This window comes from Physeter macrocephalus, chromosome 6 (assembly GCF_002837175.3).
Source record: "Physeter macrocephalus isolate SW-GA chromosome 6, ASM283717v5, whole genome shotgun sequence".
In the NCBI taxonomy this organism is placed as follows: Eukaryota; Metazoa; Chordata; class Mammalia; order Artiodactyla; family Physeteridae; genus Physeter; species Physeter macrocephalus.
Genome location: NC_041219.1, coordinates 52,359,112 through 52,372,876, shown reverse-complemented (window position 1 = coordinate 52,372,876; position 13,765 = coordinate 52,359,112). Strand labels below are relative to the sequence as shown.

At 40.5% G+C, this 13,765-nt stretch overlaps 1 pseudogene; it reads left to right on the top strand.

Moving 5' to 3' along the window:
- LOC112065890 (40S ribosomal protein S29-like) overlaps positions 1–12,527 on the top strand; it is a 28,080-nt pseudogene extending 15,553 nt beyond the window's left edge.
- Positions 12,528–13,765: the final 1,238 nt, after the last annotated feature.

Genomic DNA, 13,765 nt, shown 5'->3' with positions numbered 1-13,765 from the left:
AGTAATGAACCTTCCCTAATCTCACACAAGTCTTAACTTCTGGATACACCAGCCCACAACACTAAAAGGTTGGAGGCCAATCTGACACGAAGCGTTAGGAAAAATGAGAATAAACACAGGTCCTTACCTATCGGCAGTTCACAGCTAGTGGTTGCCGGGTGACCCCCAAGAAGTCATAGCCCCACCCAAGCACACGTTGAATATGTGTGCCCTACCTGAATGGTAGGGCTGACCACTCCCACTCCTCCAAGGCTACAGCCTCAGGTTATCTCATGCTCACTGGCCTGGGATGCCTGCCCACCACCACCTTGGCACCTCTCTGCTTTCAATAAGGCCAGGCCAGGGGCTCCTCCTTCTGGAAAGGTTTGCCGAGTTCCATGTCAGTTGTCCTTTGGTGCTCACCACTGCACTGACCACCTTTCTTGCTCTTTCCCTTTGAGAGCAACTTGAGGGCCGCATCCCCTGGGCCTATAGGTGAACGGGTGCTTCCTGTACAAATCCAATGGTGTGTGCAGAAGCCCCACCTCCACCCCTTCCCTCTGCAGCACCTGCCCCCGCCACTGGTGTGGTTCTCCCCTTTAGAACTACGAAGAACAGGGTTGTCTCTCTGTGCAGTAAATACATCTCCTTAGAACTTCTCCTGTCTGGGTTAAAAAATGCTGGATACTTTGGGAAACTATGTCCTTCAGCAAATTAACCAAAGAAGAGATAGGCAGGGAATTCCCTGGCAGTCCAGTGGTTAGGACTCCGTACTTTCACTGCTGAGGCCGTGGGTTAAATCCCTGGTCAGGGAACTAAGATCCCGCAAGCAGAATGAATAAAAAAAAAAAAGAGATAGGCAGAATGATTAATAACAAATGCACACGTATGTCTACACACAACCGAGGTCAGCAGTGTGGCAGACTTAAAGTTTTACAGAAAGTGGCATCTGTTTGGTTAGGGAAAAATCGTTAGAAAAGATACGTGCAGTACACCTCAACAGATAGAGGGCATGTGATATACAGCTAGCACAGGGATTCTCGATCTTCTGGAAGTATGAGAGTCACTTGGGACACCAGTTAAAATGTAGACCACTGGCCCCTCTCAGAACTCAAAGAAGGTTCTTGTGTAGCAAGCTGGGAATGGTGCCCAGGAACCTGCATCTTGACAAGCATCCTGGGTAATTCTGGTGCAGGAAGCCTGCAGACCACGCGGGAGGCCACCTGGGCAGCAGGTCGGGGGGCTGTGGACTTGAAGCCAGGGCAGAGTCTGCTTCCCAGCTCTCCACTCACTGGCTGCGTGACCTGGAGTAAGTGATTTAAACTTACTAACCTCATCTCCTCTTATGTGAAGGACGGAAAACGTCCGGATCTCATGGCTTTGCTGTGAAGATTAAACCGATGGATGTATGTAACCTGTCTCCAACATATTAGGTGCTCAAGAAAGGAGAAACTCTTACTATAAAATAAATAATTCAGATATTCAGGACAAAGAACTAGGGTGGGTAAACAAAACAAAACAAACAGCTCACAGAAATGAATCTCATATAGTCCTACATAGCAGCTGAAATTCTAGTCCTGAGTTTCCTGAGGTCAAAGCAGAGAAGGAAACATGCTCGGTTATAAGATTCAGTGACCATAAAATAAAAACAAACCCATTGTTTAAGACACTTTTACCCTAAGAAAGAATTTCCTTATAGGTATATTTCATGAGAGGTGTGTAACATAGTGGAAAATGTCCTTGACAACATCCCTACTTTAAATACAAAGACATTCTTCTATGTCTACAGTTGTAGGCACTGGTAAAAGAAAGCTGGTGGCACAGTACCAAAGCACGCTTCAGAAAAGGCAATTCAATGAGACACTAAAACACTATACCAAGTGCATAGCCCTCTTATGATTTGATCCAAGGGGGGAAAAAAAAAAGAAAATATAGAATAGGTAGGACTCATAATCATCTGAAAATCCTTCGGAAATACATGTCGCCTGAGTTTTTCATTCATTCAATGTTTATCGCGCACCTGCTCTGTGTCGCGTTTTGCTAAGGCAGCCCTGATGATACAGCTGTCTACTACAGGATAGACACATCCCTGCCCCTCGTGAGCTTCTATACTAGTTGCAGTGGGAGAAGACAGATAATAAACATATAAGACAATTACACATTGTGAAAGGAGCTGCGAAGCAACGTGTATTGTAACAGAGAAATGGGATAGGAAGAGTCTTATTTTAGACCAGGTAGTGAGGGCAGGCTTTCTCAGAGGGCTTTTGGTAAGGCCTATGCAGTAGCAAAGCCAAGGTCCTAATCTCTGGAGGGGCCTGAACAGCAGATATTCTGAGAGGCTAGTTAGGACTCGCCCCACAAACTCTGCTAACCTGCTGGGTAGGGCCAGGTCCTCACACAGAAATTTTAAAAATGGTCAAGATGTGCACTAGATGCAGGGTTCAGTAAAGGATGAGGATAAAGTGTTCCAAAAATCTGTGTAGGAGAGGGAGGACTAACGAGGGATGCAGTGAGTAGATTTATTCTGACAGTAGAAGAGGGAGAAGCAGAGAACAGGAATGACAAGGCTAGTTGAGCCAGGCGATAAAGGGATGAAGATAAGCCTGGAGTTTACAGCCCACAGGCTAATTCACATCACTGGCAAAATAGAAGAATCAACATTTTAAAATGTAAATGGTGAAGGTCTACCTCCTCAAATCTCAGGTCCCAAATGGTTTTACAGATGAGTTCCACCGAACTTTGGAAGAACAGTTAATTCTTATCTAACGTAAGTGATTCCAGAAATTAGAAAAAGAGGGAAGACTGATAAGCTGACTGTATGGACTGGTGTTAACTTTTTTAAAATTTTATTTTATTATTACTATTATTTTTTAAAATTTTTTGGCTGCACCACATGGCATGTGGGATCCTAGTTTCCCGACCAGGGGTCGAACCCGCACCCCCTGCACTGGAAGCTCGGAGTCTTAACCACTGAACTGCTAAGGAAGTCCCCTGGTGTAACTTTTTAAGAAAAGCATTTTATAGAAGTATTCCATTTACACTGTAGAAAATTTGAGAATAGAGATAAGCAAAAATAAAAACATAATTTTCCCTAAGCTGGTTTATTTTAAAACCAGACAAAGATTATATAAAAAAAATTATAGGTCTCTCTCACATGAAAATAGATGTAAAATTCTAATATAATATGATCTAACCAAACCTAACAATGTGTTAAAATAATATGTTATGATCAAGCAGAGTTTGTAAAAGAAATTCAAGGACAGTTGAGTATCAGAAAATCAATCAGCATAATTAACCACATTAATAAAAGGGGGGAAATCATAGTAATATCTCAGTTAATGCAAAAAAAAGCAGTTAATAAAGTTTAATACTTATTTGTGATTTCAGAAAATCAAAACTAACAAATTAGGAATAGAAGGAGACATTTTAACCTAGTAAAGGTGATACACCAAAAACTTACAGCAAACATTATACTTAATGGAGAAACTGTGGATAAATTCCTTTGGGAATCAAACAAGGACGCCTCTAATAATGTTATGGGTATTGAAGATGTTGGTAAATGAAATTTAAACATTTAAAAGAAACAGGAGGTATAAGGTAAGAGATAAAACTATCAGTATTTGTAAATTATAAAAGTGTATATGAAAGAATAGAGGTCCAATAGTCAAGTCAATCTTAAAAAAATAACAGCTAAAAGGGGGGAATATACCCTATTAGATAACAAGACATCTTATAAAGCCCTGTTTTATTTATTTATTTATTTAGCCACACTGAGTGGCTTGTGGGATCTTAGTTCCCTGACCAGGGATTGAACCTGTGCCCTCAGCAGTGAAAGTGCGAAGTCCTAACCACTAGACCGCCAGGGAATTCCCTAAAGCCCTTTTTTTAAAAAGTAGTGTGGTACAGACAAACAGACCAATGAAAGAAAATACTAAGCTCGGAGATAGACCTAAGTGTATATGGAATTTAGTATATGATGAAAGTAACACTAAAAAATCCTTCAGAAATATATGTCTCCTGAAAAAAGGAGAAAAAAGGACAGTATACTCCAGATGGATTAAAGACATAAATGTGAAAGATAAAATAACATTTATAGATCAAAATTTAGCAGAATACCTGTGATCTAGGGACTTCTTAAAAACCACAAACCATAAGGCAAAATATTGGTGAATTTCTTTTTATCAAAAAATTTTTTTCAACTAAGGACAACATGGACAAAATTTTCATACAAATGATAGAAGAAATTTACAATCTTAAAACTGATAATGGGTTAATATCTAGAATATACAAGAAATTACTTCAAATCAGTAAAAGAAATTCAGTAACAACAACAACAAAACCCTGGAAAATAACAAGTGTTGGTGAGGATGTGGAGAAATTGGAATGCTTGTACATTGCTGGTGGGGTTGTAAAATGATGCACCATTGTGTAAAACAGTTTGACATTCTTCAGAAAGCTAAATATAGAATTACCATATGACCTAGCAATTCTACTCCCAGATAGTGTCCCACACAATAAAGAATGGGCACTCAAACAAATACTTGTATACAAATGTTCATAGTGGCACTATTCACAATAGTTAAATATTGGGACACAACCCAAATATCCATCAGTGGATGGATACACGGAATATTATTTAGCCATGTCAAGGGATAAAGTACTCATAATATACTACAGTATGGGTGAAACTTGAAAATACCATGTTAGATGAAAGAAGCCAGAAACAAAATGTCACATATTATATGATTCTCTTATATGAAATATCCAGAATAGGTAAATCCATAGAGACTGGAAACAGATTGGTGGTTGCCAGGGGTTGGGAATAGAGGTATGGGAGTGACTGCTTAACGGGTACAAAGTGTCTTTTTTGGGTGATGAAAATGTTGCGGAACTTGACAGAGTTGGTGGCTGCACAAAATTATGAATGTATTAAACGCCACTGAATGTATACTTTAAAATAATTTTATGTGAATTTCACTTTGATAAAAATTTATTTAAATATAAGATGTAGATATTATAATTATCTTCATTTTTCAAAAGCGGAAACGGACAGCGAGGTTAAGCAGCTTGCCCAAGTCATACAGCTAATAAGTAGCACAGGCAGGATTTTACCCAAGTAATCAATCACCTGTGTCCATGTTTTTAGCTGCTTATGGTACACTGCTTCTTACATTCCCTAAGAAGAAACCCAAAAGACTAACAAGCATTTGAAGAGAATCTGGAATTCATTAGAGAAGTAAAAATTAAAGCAATCAGATATCACTTTACACCTATTAGACTGGCAAAATTAGAAAGCTGGATAATATCAAGTGTCTGTGAGCTCGTGGGATCTAAGAACCCCCAGGCACTGCTGGTTGGAACAGCCGTTCTGTGAGGTCATCTGGTAACCCCTAAAATGATTACACAGGTCCTTGAGCATAGATGTGTGAAGATGTTCATTGTAGCATTGTTTTTGGTGATGAAGAGTTGTAGGCAATCTAGGTGTCCATCACTGGGAAGAATGGAAAAGCAAAAAGTAGTGGCTCACCATGGGATAAATACTATACTGCAGTTAAAAGTAATAGATAACATGTACACATGGCTACTCAAATAGGTCTTCATAACACAGTCTTGAGTTTAAAAAGTAAGATACAAGCTGGAGATATAAAACAAAAAGTATGAATTTTACAGAAACACATAAAAAGGGATATACCAAAAAATGAATGAAAAAAAAAAAGAGCATAAATAAACAAATAAGTGAGGATTGTTATATGGGCCAGTGACGCTAACACGCTATGAACTGAGAAGTATGGTGTCAACCTTTCTGCCAGAGAACCATAAAGAGAAACAAACTAACAAATAAATAAGACTCATTAGGAAATAACAAATGGGGTTCCACTATGGCAGACAGGCATGGAAGAGAACAAAGTCAATCACAAATATAGAAAACATACTGTATTCTCTTCACTGTGCCAGGCAAGTGGGTACCAAGGGAAACAAGCACATTCCAAATATGATTTCAGTGTTAGCACTGAACTAGGCAAGGGAGATGCCAGGAGGCTTAAGACACAAACTTTCTCAAAATGCATAAAAAGTCAGGGAGTTAAGACACATCATTTAATTGAAAAAATATCTATCAAGCACCTAGTATGGGTCAGCACCTGTTTAAGTTCTGGGGACAGAGCAGTGAGAAAAAATGTCAAAAAGTCTTGCTCTCATGACCATTATATACTAAACAACAAGAAACTTACATAGTGCCTATAGTAAACTTATACAGTGTGTTAGAAGGTAACAGGTGCTAAGGAGAAAAATAAAGCAGTGAAGGTGGGTTGAGGATGCTAGGAAAAAAGGATCTGCAATTTCAAGAAGGGTGCTCGGGAAAGACTTCACTGAGGAAGTGACCTTTAAATTAACTTTTGATGAATAGAAGTTCTTAACATTAGTGTAGCTCAATTTCTCAATCTTTTATTCTGTATTGAGCACTTTTTGCCTTTTGTTTAGAAAATTCTATCCAACCTTCAAAGTGGCAAAGATATTCTCCCTTATTTTCTTCCCAAACTTTAAAATTTATTTTTGATACTTAAGTTCTCATCACTCTGAAGCTACTGTGTGTTTGTGTGTGTGCAGGGATCCGTTTTAAATTTTTATTTTTATTCATAACCAAATTTTCCAGCTTACTTGTTAAATAGTCCCTTCTTTCCTCCACTGATCTTCCATGTCACCTGTGTTACGTATAAAACTTTGTGTGTGTGTGTATATCTGTTTCTGGGCTCTCTCCGTTGCTCAACTTGTCTATTCCTAAGCCAATATGACACTGTCAATTATACAGTTTTATAATAAACTTTGCTAATTGTAGGGTGAATCCCCTGTCCTTGTCTTCCTCAGAAGTATCTTAGCTACTTTTGGCTCTTAAGTCTCCAATAAATGTTTTATTTATTTTTTAAAAATTAATTAATTAATTAATTAATTTTTGGCTGCGTTGTGTCTTCGTTGCTGTGCGCGGGCTCTCTCCAGCTGCCGCAAGTGGGGGCTACTCTTCGTTGCGGTGCGCGGGCTTCTCGTTGCGGTGGCTTCTCTTGTCGCGGAGCACCGGCTCCAGGCGCGCGGGCCTCAGCAGTTGTGGCACGTGGGCTCCAGAGCACAGGCTCAGTAGCTGTGGCACACGGGCTTAGTTGCTCCATCGCACGTGGGATCCCCCTGGACCGGGCCTCGAACCGTGTCCCCTACGTTGGCAGGCGGACTCCCAACCACTGCAATACCAGGGAAGCCCAAGTCTCCAATAAATGTTTTAGAATCAACCTGTCGAGTTCCATGACAAACCCTATTAGGATTTTTATTAGAACTACTTTGAAGCCTTGCATGGAATTTGGGGAGAATGAACACATTTATTATGTTTTCTTTCTACTCATGAAGGTAGCTATAGCTCCATTTATTTTGGTCTTTAATATCTGTTAGTCAAGTTTTGTAACTTTCTGCATATAGGCCTTGCATATTTCTTGTTAAACTTCTTCCAAGGTAATTCATAGATGTATGTGTTTGTTATTACTGTTATTGTTATTATAAATGGTGCCTTAAAAAATATGTTCTAATTCTTTGCTGCAGATATATAAAAATGCAATTAACTTTTGTACATTTATCTTATGTTCAGCCACCTTGCTAAGCTTTATTATTTCCAATAATATGTGTTTTATGTTCTACATAATAAATTCGGTAATTAGCTCCACGTTGGCCCCAGCAGTCCCTACCTTCCGGCAGTCACACCCTTCTGTAGTTCTCTCACATTGTACCAGAGTTGATCCATGTGACCAACAGATTATGGCAGAAGTGATGGTATGTCACTTCCAAGATTAGATGATAAAAGACTGTATCTTCTGTCTTGTGTTCTCTCTCTATTATATATATAAATATTTCTTGGATCACTTGCTCGGAGGGAAGTAATTACATGACCAGCCCTGTGGAGAGGCTACATAGAAAGCCTCCTGCCAACAGCTACGTGAGCTTGGAAGGAGACTCTCCAGCATCCAGTCAAGTATCCAGAGATTGAAGCCATGACCTAGAACTTGACTGCAAACTCATGAAAACCAAGTCCAGAACCACGCAGCTAAGCCATTCTCAGATTCCTGACCCTCAGAAACTGTGATAATAAATGTTTCTTGTTTTAAGCTGCTAAGTTTGGGTTAATTTGTAATGCAGCAAATAGATAACTAATACAGATTTTGGTACTGAGAGTATGGTGCTGCTGTAACAAAAACCTAAAATGTAAGAGTAGCTTTGGAATGGGACAGTTGTTGGAAGCTAGAAAAAAAACCTGTAAAGATTTTGAGGAGAACATTAATGAAAGTTTAAAGTGCCTCAAACTCACTGTTCATAGGATTTTGGATTTTGTTTTTTGTTTTTTGTGTGCGTGTGGTACGCGGGCCTCTCACTGTTGTGGCCTCTCCCATTGCGGAGCACAGGCTCCGGACGCGCAGGCTCAGCGGCCATGGCTCACGGGCCCAGCCGCTCCGAGGCATGTGGGATCTTCCCGGACCGGGGCACGAACCCGTGTCTCCTGCATCGGCAGGCGGACTCGCAACCACTGCGCCACCAGGGAAGCCCAGGATTTTGGATTTTGAAGAGGCTGCATCCGACATCATCTATAGTCCTTGGAGATGTAACTATGTTGACTCTTGTTTCTGTGGACTTTCACTAACAGTGGCTTACCATCTCATGTATTTATTGGTTAGGTCATTGCTGAGCTAGCTCCCAATGTCCTCTGCGCTGCTACAGAATCTTTCTAAACACTTATCTCTTCATGTCATTCCACTGCCTAACTTTCTTCAGTTATTCCCATAGCCTGTAGGATGATTTCTTGGTGTGGCACACAAAATCTTTCATGATCTGACCCCAGATGATTCATTTAGATTTACTCTCTATCACTTCCACTTGTAGTGTATTCAACAGTAATTGAACCCTAAGTCCAACCAGCTTTCTTATACTTTTGTTCCTTGGCACAAACTGTTCTTTTTGTCTGAAAGCCTTCCCTACCACCTGTCTATCTGGGGAACTCCTCACAATACTTCAGAGAAATGCTCCATACCTCCTCTTAAAAAATTCCACAATTTACTACACAGATTTCAGCCACTCATCCAAAATCTCACTGAAATTTTAATATCCTTTTATTATAGCAATTAACATAGTATATTGCATTTATGTGTGTGTACATTTATTTCTCCATTAGATTATAAGCAACTTGAGCTCAGGGCCTGGCATAGGTGGTTATTTAGAAAGTGTTTGGGGCTTCCCTGGTGGCGCAGTGGTTGAGAGTCCGCCTGCCAATGGAGCGGACACGGGTTCGTGCCCCGGTCTGGGGGGATCCCACATGCCGCGGAGCGGCTGGGCCCGTGACCCATGGCCGCTGAGCCTGCGCATCCAGAGCCTGTGCTCCGCAACGGGAGAGGCCACAACAGTGAGAGGCCCGCGTACCGCAAAAAAAAAAAAAGAAAAAGAAAGTGTTTGTTGGGACTTCCCTGGTGGCTCAGTGAGTAAGACTCCGTGCTCCCAGTGCAGCCGGCCCAGGTTTGATCCCTGGTCGGGAAACTAGATCCCACATGCATGCCGCAACTAAGAGTCTGCATGCTGCAACTAAGACCCGGCGCAGCCTAAATTAATTAATTAATAAATATTTTTTTAAAATAGTGTTTGTTGAACGAACGAATGAATGAATGAACGGTGCTTTAACCCCTCAGTCTTTGAGCTCTGGGGTTATATTTTTCCAGCTTTATTGAAGTATAATTGACAAATAAAAATTGTATATATTTAAGGTGTACGATGCGATGTTTTGATATTGTATGCATTGTGAAATGATTACCATCATCAAGCTAATAACATTTCCATCACCTCACAGTTATGTGGGGGTTTTTTTGGTATGGAGAGAACACTTAAGATCTACATTTGTAGTAAATTTCAAGTGTACAATGTCATATTAGCTGTAGTCATGATGCTGTACAGTACATCTCCAGAATGCATTCTTCTTGCATAATTTCCTGGATATATACCCAGAAGGGGAATTGCTGATCATGTGGTAGTTCTATTTTTAATGTTTTGAGAAACCTCCATACTCTTTTCCATAACGGCTACACCAGTTTACACTGGTACATTATGCCGTTTGCATTGGCTCTGTGATTATATTTTTGACAGTGTGTAGAATAGCTCCACCTCCATATAAAACTGGCCCTTCCAACTCAGCATATCCGTAACTGAACTCACTCTTCCCCACATCCTCTAAACCTGCTATTCTTTCTGTATTCAGAAACTCTCATCTCTTCACTTTTCTCCTTTCCTCTTTTATTCAACTAACTCATGTTCATATTTTAGGCTTAGCTGAGAAGTAATTTACTCGAGGAGGCCTTCCTTGGCTCCTTATATCAAATTAGGTTCCACTTTTGGCTACCCATAGCACCCTGTAGATTATTCAGTCTTAACACTCAGAGAAATCCGTTGTAACTACTTGTTTAGTTATTTTTCCTCTTTACATGATCATCAGCTTCAGGAACAGGCACCCTACAATAGTACAGCTGGGGGACTGCACATTGTGGGAAGGGAAATAATCGGACCTTTTGGGGACTACTAGACACTGGCTCTGAACTGACATTAATTCCTGGTGACCCAAAACATCGCTACCAGTGTAGTGATCTACCAGTCAGAAGAGGGGCTTATGGAGGTCAGGTTATCAATGGAGTTCTAGCTGAGGTCTGTCTCACAGTGGGCTTAGTGGGCTTCTGAACCCACTTTATGGTAATTTTCTCAGTTCCAGGATGCATAATTGAAATATATATACTCAGCAACTGGGAGAATCCCCACATCTGTTCCCTAATCCACAGAGTGAGGGCTATTTGGTAGGAAAGACCAAGTGGAAACCACTAGAACTGCCTCTACCTATGAAAGCAGTAAACTAAAAGCAACACTGTATTCCTGGAGGGATTGCCGAGACTATTACCACCATTAAGGACTTGAAAGATGCAGGGGGTAACTCCCGCCACAGTCCCATCCAGCTCGCCTGTCTGGCCTGCACAGAAGACAACCCTTAGAGAGCGACAGGGGGTCACCGTAAACCCAGTCAGGTGGCGACTGCAGGTGCAGCTGCTGCTCCAGATGTGGTATCGTTGCTTGAACAAATTAACACATCCCCTGGTACCTAGTGTGCAGCTAGTGATCTGAAAAATGCTATTTTCTCTATACCTCTTAGTAAACACCACCTAAAGCAGTTTGGTTTCCACTGACAAGGCTAACAATACATTTTCATTATCCTAATTCAGGTATATCGACTCTACAGCTCCTTAGTTGTCTTTCCCTTCCATAGGACATCAAGCTGTTCCATTATATTGATATTATGCTGATTGGACCTGGTGAGCAAAGGAAGCCAGACACAAGTGTATACACTGTGATTCCATTTATATGAAACTCTAGGCAAGTATATCAGTTGCTGCCTGGTGCTGGGGAAGGAAGAGTGGGAACTGACTGGGGGTGGGCAAAAGGAAATGCTTTGGAGTGATAGAAATAATTTGTACTTTGACAATAGTGTTAGTTATACTGGTGTATACATTTTGCAAAACTCAGTGAACATTACACTTAAAATGTTTATTTTATTATTTATTTATACCTAAATAAAGGTGACTTAAAAACAATAAAAAACAAGAACACTATTTATCAGTACTTATGGGTTGCAATGACATATCTAGAGATAAATGCACAGCTCCAAATGTTTTCATAACTTAAAAAGGAATAAAAATAAATGAATAAAGCATTCAACTCAAAGTTGTTTTTTTGTTGTTGTTTTTTTTGCGGTACGTGGGCCTCTCACTGCCGTGGCCTCTCCCGTTGCGGAGCACAGGCTCCGCACGCGCAGGCCCAGCGGCCATGGCTCACGGGCCCAGCCCCTCCGCAGCATGTGGGATCCTCCCGGACCGGGGCACGAACCCACGTCCCCTGCATCGGCAGGCGGACTCGCAACCACTGTGCCACCAGGGAAGCCCCAACTCAAAGTTTTAATAAAACAATAATAAAATTTTAGGGAAGGCAGGATGGAAAAAGCCCAGAAATCCAATTAATTTAGAATGTAGAAAAACAAATGCCATATGGGGAGGGGGAAGGGTAAGCTGTGACAAAGTGAGAGAGTGGCATGGACATATATACACTACCAAACGTAAAATAGATAGCTAGCGGGAAGCAGCCATATAGCACAGGGAGATCAGCTCGGTGCTCTGTGACCACCTAGAGGGGTGGGATAGGGAGGGTGGGAGGGAGATGCAAGAGGGAAGAGATATGGGAACATATGTATATGTATAACTGATTCACTTTGTTGCAATGCAGAAACTAACACACCACTGTAAAGCAATTATACTTCAATAAAGATGTTAAAAAAAAACAGCAGTTAAAAGAGCTATGCAAAAAAAGAAAAAAAAAGAAAAACAAATGCCTATTAGGATGCTTTCCCTGCCCATATGCCCTTCTCTGAGACTTTTTCTTCATCCACAGGTCCTACAGATGGGTTGAGCTTAAACTTCCATATTATCACCCATGTGGCCTAGCCTAGCCACTCATGAATGATGTACACTATTGCATACTTTGCAACATTTAAAAGCGATAGATTGGATGTATACATAGCATCTTGGAAAGAGCTGACACACATAATTCTGAATGAAAAAAAAAGAAATAGTATGAAAAATATATAATCATTTATAGAAATTTAACATAAATTTACCATTTATAGACATTTCAAATAAATGTATAAAATAGCAATATACATTTCACAAGAACATACACACACACAAAATACACATTAGAATTGTTGCCTACGGGTGGAGAAAGGAAAGGGAATGGAGCATGGGGACCGAAGGGGATAAATAAAAAAATTAAACTAGTAGTGCCCTGCATGGACCAATGATCATAATGTATCACAAACTGAGGAGTATGATAAAATCAATTCTCTACATCTGAGGTTGAAAATAAAGAGACAAGAAAATTGTTATACAACGGCATAATCAGGGAATAGGGGGGACAGTCTTGAGGCACTGACACAAAGTAAAATGGAAAACAACAAAGGAATAAAATGGATTACAGAGATGATGATGAAGATAAGACAAAAAGAGACAGACAATACGGATAACTGGAATTTCTGAAGAAATAAACCAAATAAATAGAATTAAAAGTATCCAAAGATACGATAAATGAAAAAGATCTTATAAAAATACTCAAATCGGGCTTCCCTGGTGGCTCAGTGGTTAAGAATCTGCCTGCCAATGCAGGGGACACTGGTTCGAGCCCTGGTCCGGGAAGATCTCACATGCAGCGGAGCAACTAAGCCCGTGCGCCACAACTACTGAGCCTGCAAGTCACTACTACTGAAGCCCATGAGCCTAGAGCCCGTGCTCCTCAACAAGAGAAGCCACCGCAATGTGAAACCTGCGCACCACAACGAAGAGTAGCCCCCGCTCACTGCAACTAGAGAAAGCCCGCGTGCAGCAACGAAGACCCAACGCAGCCAAAACTAAATAAAATAAATAAATAAATAAATAAATAAAACATACTCAAATCTACAGCTCTAGAGATCTAACATGTCCTAGGAAATATGTTAGAGGGTATTAACACCAATCTTATGCTGGTGAAGTATAGAACTTCAAGAATAAAGAAAGACTCTTACAGGCAGAAAAGTCACTTTTAAGAGGCAGAGTGTTTCACACATCTTCACAGTGCCACTAAATGCTGAAAACATATTTTAAGTTATAAAGAAAATAATTATATACCTAACCAAGTTACCATCCAGTTA